Source organism: Phyllopteryx taeniolatus, chromosome 15, assembly GCF_024500385.1.
Source record: "Phyllopteryx taeniolatus isolate TA_2022b chromosome 15, UOR_Ptae_1.2, whole genome shotgun sequence".
NCBI lineage: Eukaryota > Metazoa > Chordata > Actinopteri > Syngnathiformes > Syngnathidae > Phyllopteryx > Phyllopteryx taeniolatus.
The window spans coordinates 6,033,239-6,040,959 of NC_084516.1; the positions used below are offsets into that span (position 1 = coordinate 6,033,239).

Sequence of the window (7,721 nt, forward strand, 5' to 3'; positions counted from 1 at the left end):
GAAGTTGATTGCAAGAGGGAAGAAGCTGTTGGAATGTCTACTAGTTCTAGTTTGCATTGATCGGTAGCGCCTACCTGAGGGAAGGAGCTGGAAGAGCTGGTGACCAGGGTGGGGAGGGTCCGAGAGGATTTTGCACGCCCTTGTCTTAGTTCTGGCAGCGTGCAAGTCCTCAAGGGTGGGTAGGGGGGTACCGACAATCCTTTCAGCAGTTTTGATTGTCCGTTGCAGTCGGAGTTTGTCCTTTTTTGTAGCAGCACCAAACCAGACTGTGATGGAAGAACACAGGACTGATTCGATGACCGCTGTGTAGAACTGTCTCAGCAGCTCCGGTGGCAGGCCATGCTTTCTCAGAAGCCGCAGGAAGTACATCCTCTGCTGGGCCTTTTTGAGGACGGAGTTGATGTTGGTCGCCCACTTCAGGTCCTGGGAGATTGTAATTCCTAGGAACTTGAAGGTCTCGACGGTTGACACAAGGCAGCTGGACAGCGTGAGGGGCAGCTGTGGCGAAGGATGCCTCCTGAAGTCCACGATCATCTCTACAGTCTTGAGCGTGTTCAGCTCCAGGTTGTGTCGGCCGCACCACAGCTCCAGCCGCTCCGCTTCCTGTCGATATGCAGACTCGTCATCGTCCTTGATGAGGCCGATGACAGTGGTGTCATCTGCAAACTTCAAGAGTTTGACAGTCGGGTTCGCTGAGGTGCAGTCGTTCGTGTAGAGAGAGAAGAGCAGCGGAGAGAGGACACAACCTTGGGGCGCCCCAGTGCTGATGCTGCGTGTGGATGAGGTGGCCTCCCCCAGCCTGAGCTGCTGTGTCCTGCCCGTCAGAAAGCTGTAAATCCACTGGCAGATGGCAGGTGAGACGCTGAGCTGGAGAAGCTTGGATGAAAGGAGTTCAGGGATGATGGTGTTGAACGCTGAGCTGAAGTCCACGAACAGGATCCTCGCGTAGGTCCCTGCACTGTCGAGGTGTTCTAGGATGAAGTGCAGTCCCATGTTGACTGCATCATCCGCAGATCTGTTCGCTTGGTGGGCAAACTGCAGGGGGTCCAGAAGGGGACCTGTGACACTCTTGAGGTGGTCCAGCACAAGACGTTCAAAGGACTTCATGACCACAGATGTCAAAGCGACAGGCCTGTAGTCATTCAGACCCGAGATTGCAGGTTTCTTGGGGACTGGGATGATGGTGGAGCGTTTGAAGCAGGATGGAACTTTGCACATTTCCAGTGATCTGTTGAAGATCTGAGTGAAGACTGGCGCGAGCTGGTCCGCGCAGACTTTGAGGCAGGATGGAGACACGTGGTCCGGGCCTGCCGCTTTGTTAATCTTTTGTTGTTTGAAGATGCGTCTCACATCCTGTTCATGGATGGTTAACGCAGAGGTCAGAGGTGTGATTGTGGTCGCGGGTGCGCCCGGGTTGGTGTGTGGTGTGAAACTGTCCTTTTCAAATCTGCAGTAGAAGGTATTCAAGTTGTTGGCTAGTGTGCTATTGTTCTCAGCTTGGGGGGATCGTCGCTTGTAATTAGTCAGCGACTGGAATGCATGCCAGACTGATTTAGAGTCGTTTGCGCTAAACTGTTTTTCCAACTTTGCTGTATAGATCCTCTTTGCAATGTTAATTTCTTTGGTCAGCTGGTTTCTAGCTCGATAAGGGTTTTGACTGGAAGTTTGTCAAATCTTAAAAACATGATCCTGACTGATCATCCTGTAGTGTGAAGCGTGTTAAAAATGTTTTTTTCCCCTCCCAGATCTGCTGGGGAAAACGGCCGGACAGACAATCGAAAATGTTAAACCTGTTAAATGTTTACGATGGCAAGTCCTTATGTGTGTCGTCAACACCAAGTTGGGCTAGCCACAGACTTTGGGATTGAGATGTGAAATGGAACATTAACCAAACAGGAAGTTTGGAGCTGTTCTGGAGCTGTTGCCGCCACCATGGAGTTACCAGATCAGCTAAATGTTAGCCTAGCTTCTTCGAGATTCGAATTTTTGGCAGTCTGGATGCCTAGCTTCTTATACTTGTAGTCAGCCTTCTTTATGGTACCACACTGCTTTTCACATCTGTCGTGAAGCTTCATTTAGCGTAGAATATGTTGCAGTTTTGCTCACTATATTTTCCAAGTAGCTTGCCTAACACTGTCGCGTGCTAACAAGAAATCGCATAATTTTATACGCTGTGAGCAGGGTTCGAACCTGCGCGGGAAGATCCCATTGGATTTCGAGTCCAACGCCTTAACCTCTCGGCCATCACAGCCATTGGCTTGGGTAGTAGTTCAAACACGTGCATATAATATTTCAGCATGACGGAAATCGGTCAAACATTTGTCATTGGAAAAGTTTTTGTACAAAAAGAAACTGCCAAAGAAGTAACTTGTTTGTCATTTACAAAAGGTGAAGTGAACCTTACCTGAGAGTGTGTACACAAACACTGATAATCGTCGCCAAATTTGAGCCTTTCCCCCCTTCCGCTCAAACTCCAGGAAAGGCTTTTGACTGGAAGGTTATCAAATCTTAAAAACATGATCCTGACTGATCATCCTGTAGTGTGAAGCGTGTTAAAAATGATTTTTTCCCCCTCCCAGATCTGCTTGGGAAAACGACCGGACAGACAATCCAAAATGTTACACCTGTTCAATGTTTACGATGGCAAGTCCTTATGTGTGTCATCAACACCAAGTTGGCCCGAGCCACAGACTTTGTGATTGAGATGTGAAATGGAACATTAACCAAACAGGAAGTGACCTAATCTGGAGCTGTGGCCGCCACCATGGATTTACCAGATAAACTAGTTTGGCTAGCTTCTTCTAGATTCTAATTTATGGCAGTCTGGATGCCTAGCTTCTTCTACTTGTAGTCAGCCTTCTTTATGGTACCACACTGCTTTTCACGTCTGTCGTGAAGCTTCATTTAGCGTAGAATATGTTGCAGTTTAGCTCACTATATTTTCCAAGTCGCTTGCTTAACACTGTCACGGGCTAACAAGAAATCGCATAATTTTAAACACTGCGAGCAGGGTTCGACCCTGCGCGGGAAGATCCGATGGCTTTCGAGTCCAACGCCTTAACCTCTCGGCCATCACAGCTGTTGGCTTTGGTAGTAGTTAAAACACATGTGCATGTAATATGACAGCATGAATGGAATACTTCGATAGGTCGAACCTACTGATAATCGTCGCCAAATTTGAGACTTTTGTCTGTCCAATCAAAATCCAGTAAAGGCTTTTGACTGGAAGGTTATCAAATCTTAAAAACATGATCCTGACTGATCATCCTGTTGTGTGAAGTGTGTTAAATTTTTTTCCTCCCAGATCTGCTGGGGGAAACGGCCAGACAGACAATCGAAAATGTTAAACCTGTTCAATGTTTACGATGGCAAGTCCTTATGTGTGTAGTCAACACCAAGTTGGGCCGAGCCACAGACTTTGTGATTGAGGTGTGAAACGGAACATTAACAAAACAAAAAGTGACCTGATCTGGAGCTGTTGCCGCCACCATGTAGTTACCAGAAAAGCTAAACGTTAGCCTCGGTTCTTCTATTTCTTCTTGATTCTAATTTAGGGCAGTATCACAGGTCTGTCATGAAGCTTCATTTTACATAGAATATCTTGCAGTCTTGCTCACTAAATTTTCCGAGGAGCTTGCCTATCACTGTCCTGGACTAACAAGAAACCACATAATTTTAAACGCTGAGAGCAGGGTTTGCACCTGCGCAGGAAGATCTCTTTGGATTTCGAGTCCAACGCCTTAACCTCTTAGCCATCACAGGTGTTGGCTGTGGTAGGAGTTCAAACACATGTGCATATAAAATGACAACATGAAACTACTTCGATAGGTCAAACCTTTGTCCTTGTAAGTTTTTGTGCAAAAAGAAACTGCCAAAGAAGTAAGTCGTTTGTCATTCACAAAAGGTGAAGTGAACCTTACCTTAAAGTGTGTACAGAAATACTGATAATCGTCGCAAAATTTGAGCCTTTTCCCCCTTCCCCTCAAAGGGCAGTCAAGGCTTTTGACTGGAAGGTTATCGAATCCTAAAAACATTATTCTGACTGATCATCCTGTAGTGTGGAGTAAACGGAACATTAACCAAACAGGAAGTGACCCGAAGCTGGAGCTGTTGCCGCCACAATGTAGTTACCAGATAAGCTAACCGTTAGCCTAGCTTCTAGTCCTACTCCTCGTACTACTACTTGTCTTTCTTCTTTTCTAATTTACGGCAGTCTGGATGCCCTGTAGCACCAGCTTTTCACAGGTCAGTCTTGGTACTATGACAGAGATTGTTTACATGTCTTGTATGCTGTGTAGGTCATCTTGAGTATACCACACACGAAAAGAGCAGTAAGAACACACAACACTTTTTCAAAATAGGTTAAGATGTACAAAATCAGTAAGTGTCCACTGCAAGAAATAAAATCTTTTTTTGTCAATTCTTCTCAATTGATACATACTTGTAAAGTGGTATACATTTAAAAAAGCCAAAGATAGGGCAAAACAATTACGTACTTGATAAATTTTTGGATCAAATTTTCCTTGATCAACCTTCGTGAAGCGTTCCTCATAGCCGCAGTACTTTACATAAAAATGTGCTGCATATATCCTACTTGCAGCATGTCAAGACACTGTTAGGATCTTCCATTGTACAAAGCAGGTAGCGATGTTTAAACTGAAAGAAACCAGCCCAGTTCTTTAGATCTCGCACGACTGACATTCAGTCTAAATGTGTTCCATATGGACCAAACGTCTACCCCAGGTGGATGGGAGGAAGAGTTGTTTTCTCCTGGCGCGGTACCACTGTTTGTACCTGTAATTCCCACAGACTAGGTCAGAAATTGTCGGAGCCTGCCCACGGTGTCTTATCAGCTCTAATGATGCGATAGCTGGAGGCTGTTTTTCAACTTTGACATTGAAATAGTGACGTTCCACAGTGCTAATGCTGCCCGATGAGGTTGGATGGAATTTTTACAGCGTTAACCATTGACTCAAATGTAAAATAATTGTTTTAGTTCTGGAGTAAATGCTACTATTTCCCCTCAGCCTTAGATGAAAGACTTGTTGAAAACAGGATCTGTGACATAGCGAAAAAAAAAATTCAAAAATCAAATCCTGATTAATGTGTGCTCTGATTCACATCACCAAGATGTCAGTGAATAACTGATGAAGGCCGATTTTTGCATTAAATTGGATGGGATTCGTACTGAACAATATTTCACCCGAGCAAACTGGCTTATGCTGTCATAATTTACCTTTCATGCAAAAACTTCCCATAAATTACTGAAAAGTGATTTGGCCTTGATTCACACTTCGTTTCTCAATATTCTTTTACTGGAGAAAAATATTTATGTCAGTACAAATCGAGGGAGCTACCTTAGAGTTGGCGTATACCCCTGTAAATTTCACTTCAGCGCTTGAACAGTTGCAGTTCTCAAACTATCAGGGATGACTGGTTTGCCAAAGCAAGGACAAAATTCATTTCAAAAGAGTGTTGAACTAAGTCAAACGGCAGATTGTTCTCAGTCTGCTTTATCAATTCTTATCGTATACACACCCAGACGACCCATACCCACTTAACACTTTAGTATGTTTGGGTAATACTCCAGTTTGGTACACTTCCATTCTTCTGGCACAATAGTCCATAACCATTTTCAACTTTGCAAGCAGGGTTCAAACCTACACTGGAAGAGCCCAGTGGATTTCAAGTCCAACACATTAATCATTTGTCCATCACAGCTGTGTACCAGGGTTATGATTTTGGTACCTTGAAGCTCGGAATGAAATGATCACAGATTATTTTTGCCCCAGTTTGAGAACTAATTAGACAATAGGGGAAAAAAAGGTTTCCCAGAAATACTATAGCTCAAATGTTTAACATAAAAGCCATATGCATTATAATTTGGAACACAGTGTAAGGCTTTGGTTCTCACCCTATCATCACTGTATCATCCCTGTCTGATTCTCCCGGAGGACACTCCCTGCTTCTCCCCCTCCTTAACGCCCCCCCATCTCTCAGGATTCAGGCCAGGAGTGGTGCTGAAAGACTGAACGTGCGAGATGGAAAGGTCTTTGCTTCCATTTCAGCGCTCCCGTCCCGTAGCTTGTGTTTGCCAGCTGGTGAGGCAAAGCGCGGCTGCCCCTTTACAGATGCAGCTTTCCCATTACGTTGATGCATGTCTTTGTTGATATGGCGGACGTCTTTACATGAACCAGAAAATGCGTTATCTGATGAAGGGACCATTCCAGACCGACCCCTTAGCCAGTCGACCACAAGCCCCAAGCTAGGAATCAAGCACACGCCCTGGAAATAGGCCAGAAATGTTTAAAACTTTATTGCATCTGCCAGCAACAGCAACATTAGCATTTGCGTCTTTGTGCACAGCCCAGATACCCTCTTGATTGAGGCCTGACTTTTAAAACATCTTTATTACAAATCTTTGTATTTACTCAGGAAAGATCATCTCTTTAAGATCTGAAGCCTCCAACGTGGACTTTTCAAACAGTTTGTGATGAGCAAAGCAAAGATGCAACAGTTTAACAATGGAAGCAGATGTTTTGGATGAGATGGATTTGATTCTTTGAAAAAAAAGCTCTTTGTGCTGGGAGCTCATCCATCTGCGGTGATCCGCGTTTCAGTACATCTTAATAACGTAATCCCCCTCCCTCGTTTTTCTAGCCCAAGGAATGCTCTTGTTCTTGCACTCTTCTACTTTGTCATACGGGGGCACCCGCTCTTTGATTTGTTTAGCTGCTCTCGTTGGAGGCCGACAGGCCATGACTCATCATTTCCCTGAAATGATTGAATTTTTTTCCCCCCCAAACGTCTTAAATCTGGCCTACCAAAAGAAACATTATAAGGACTCTTTCATTCTTCTTGCAGCCTCTTAAGGTTTCAACATATTTTCAGGTAGCCTCGAGCACATTTCATCATGTTCATTTAGTGGTTTATTTTCCCAATCCTATCTATTCCTTTCATGCCAGGTAAAGATCATTATCCAAATAAACCTTCAGTTTACCTGGACCGGAGTTTCATCCATCTTCCGGGCTTCTCATTTATTATAGAACCATTTGTTTCCTTCTGACATATCAGCAGACTTTCAAGCACTGACCATGATAACTGAAGCCGTGGCCAAAGGTTCCAGCTCCTCCCTTTGAAAAGCTGACCTGTTCTTTAAATGTTTAAAGAGCTTATTGCATCATCGGTCCTCGCCCACACATGCATGTTTGGGTGAATCGAGGGTGGAGTTGGGGGTGGCGGGGGCTCGCCGGGGGTGGGAGTTGTAATACATCATGTGTTTAAGCAGTGGAGGGGAGGTGGAGGTTGTTCAGGGTTAATGACCGGCTCTCTCTGTGGGCCGTGCCGGCGGCTCTCGGAGAGGATAAGACTGGCGGTGTCGGGGCATCTGGAGAGCCGGGGTCACATCGCTCACTTCAAAGGAGGCCGGGAGTCTAGGTCAGTGTGTTTGGGCCGTGGGGTGCAGGAGAGAGTGGAGGGGTGCTCGGAGGGATTGAGAACAGGATCATGAGGAGTAAAAGAGACGAAGAGGCCGAGCGATGGCTGGAGACAGTGGAAGACAAATAGGAGCGAGGCGGAGACGCTGCAAGGGTCACGGGATGGGGGAAGGGGAGATGGATGGCGAATTTTCAAGTCAAATTTCACTCATATTTAGGAATCGCTTTACACCAGTCGAAGTGACAGTAAACGAATGCTTCCCAGCTCTAAACCAATATACCGCA

The 7,721-nt window shown here is 45.3% G+C and overlaps 1 non-coding gene across 1 annotated transcript; it reads right to left on the minus strand.

The window, feature by feature from the left end:
• Window positions 1–2,169: 2,169 nt before the first annotated feature.
• trnas-cga (transfer RNA serine (anticodon CGA)) lies at window positions 2,170–2,251 on the minus strand. The gene has a single exon. It is a non-coding gene; the product is annotated as a tRNA-Ser (tRNA).
• Window positions 2,252–7,721: the final 5,470 nt, after the last annotated feature.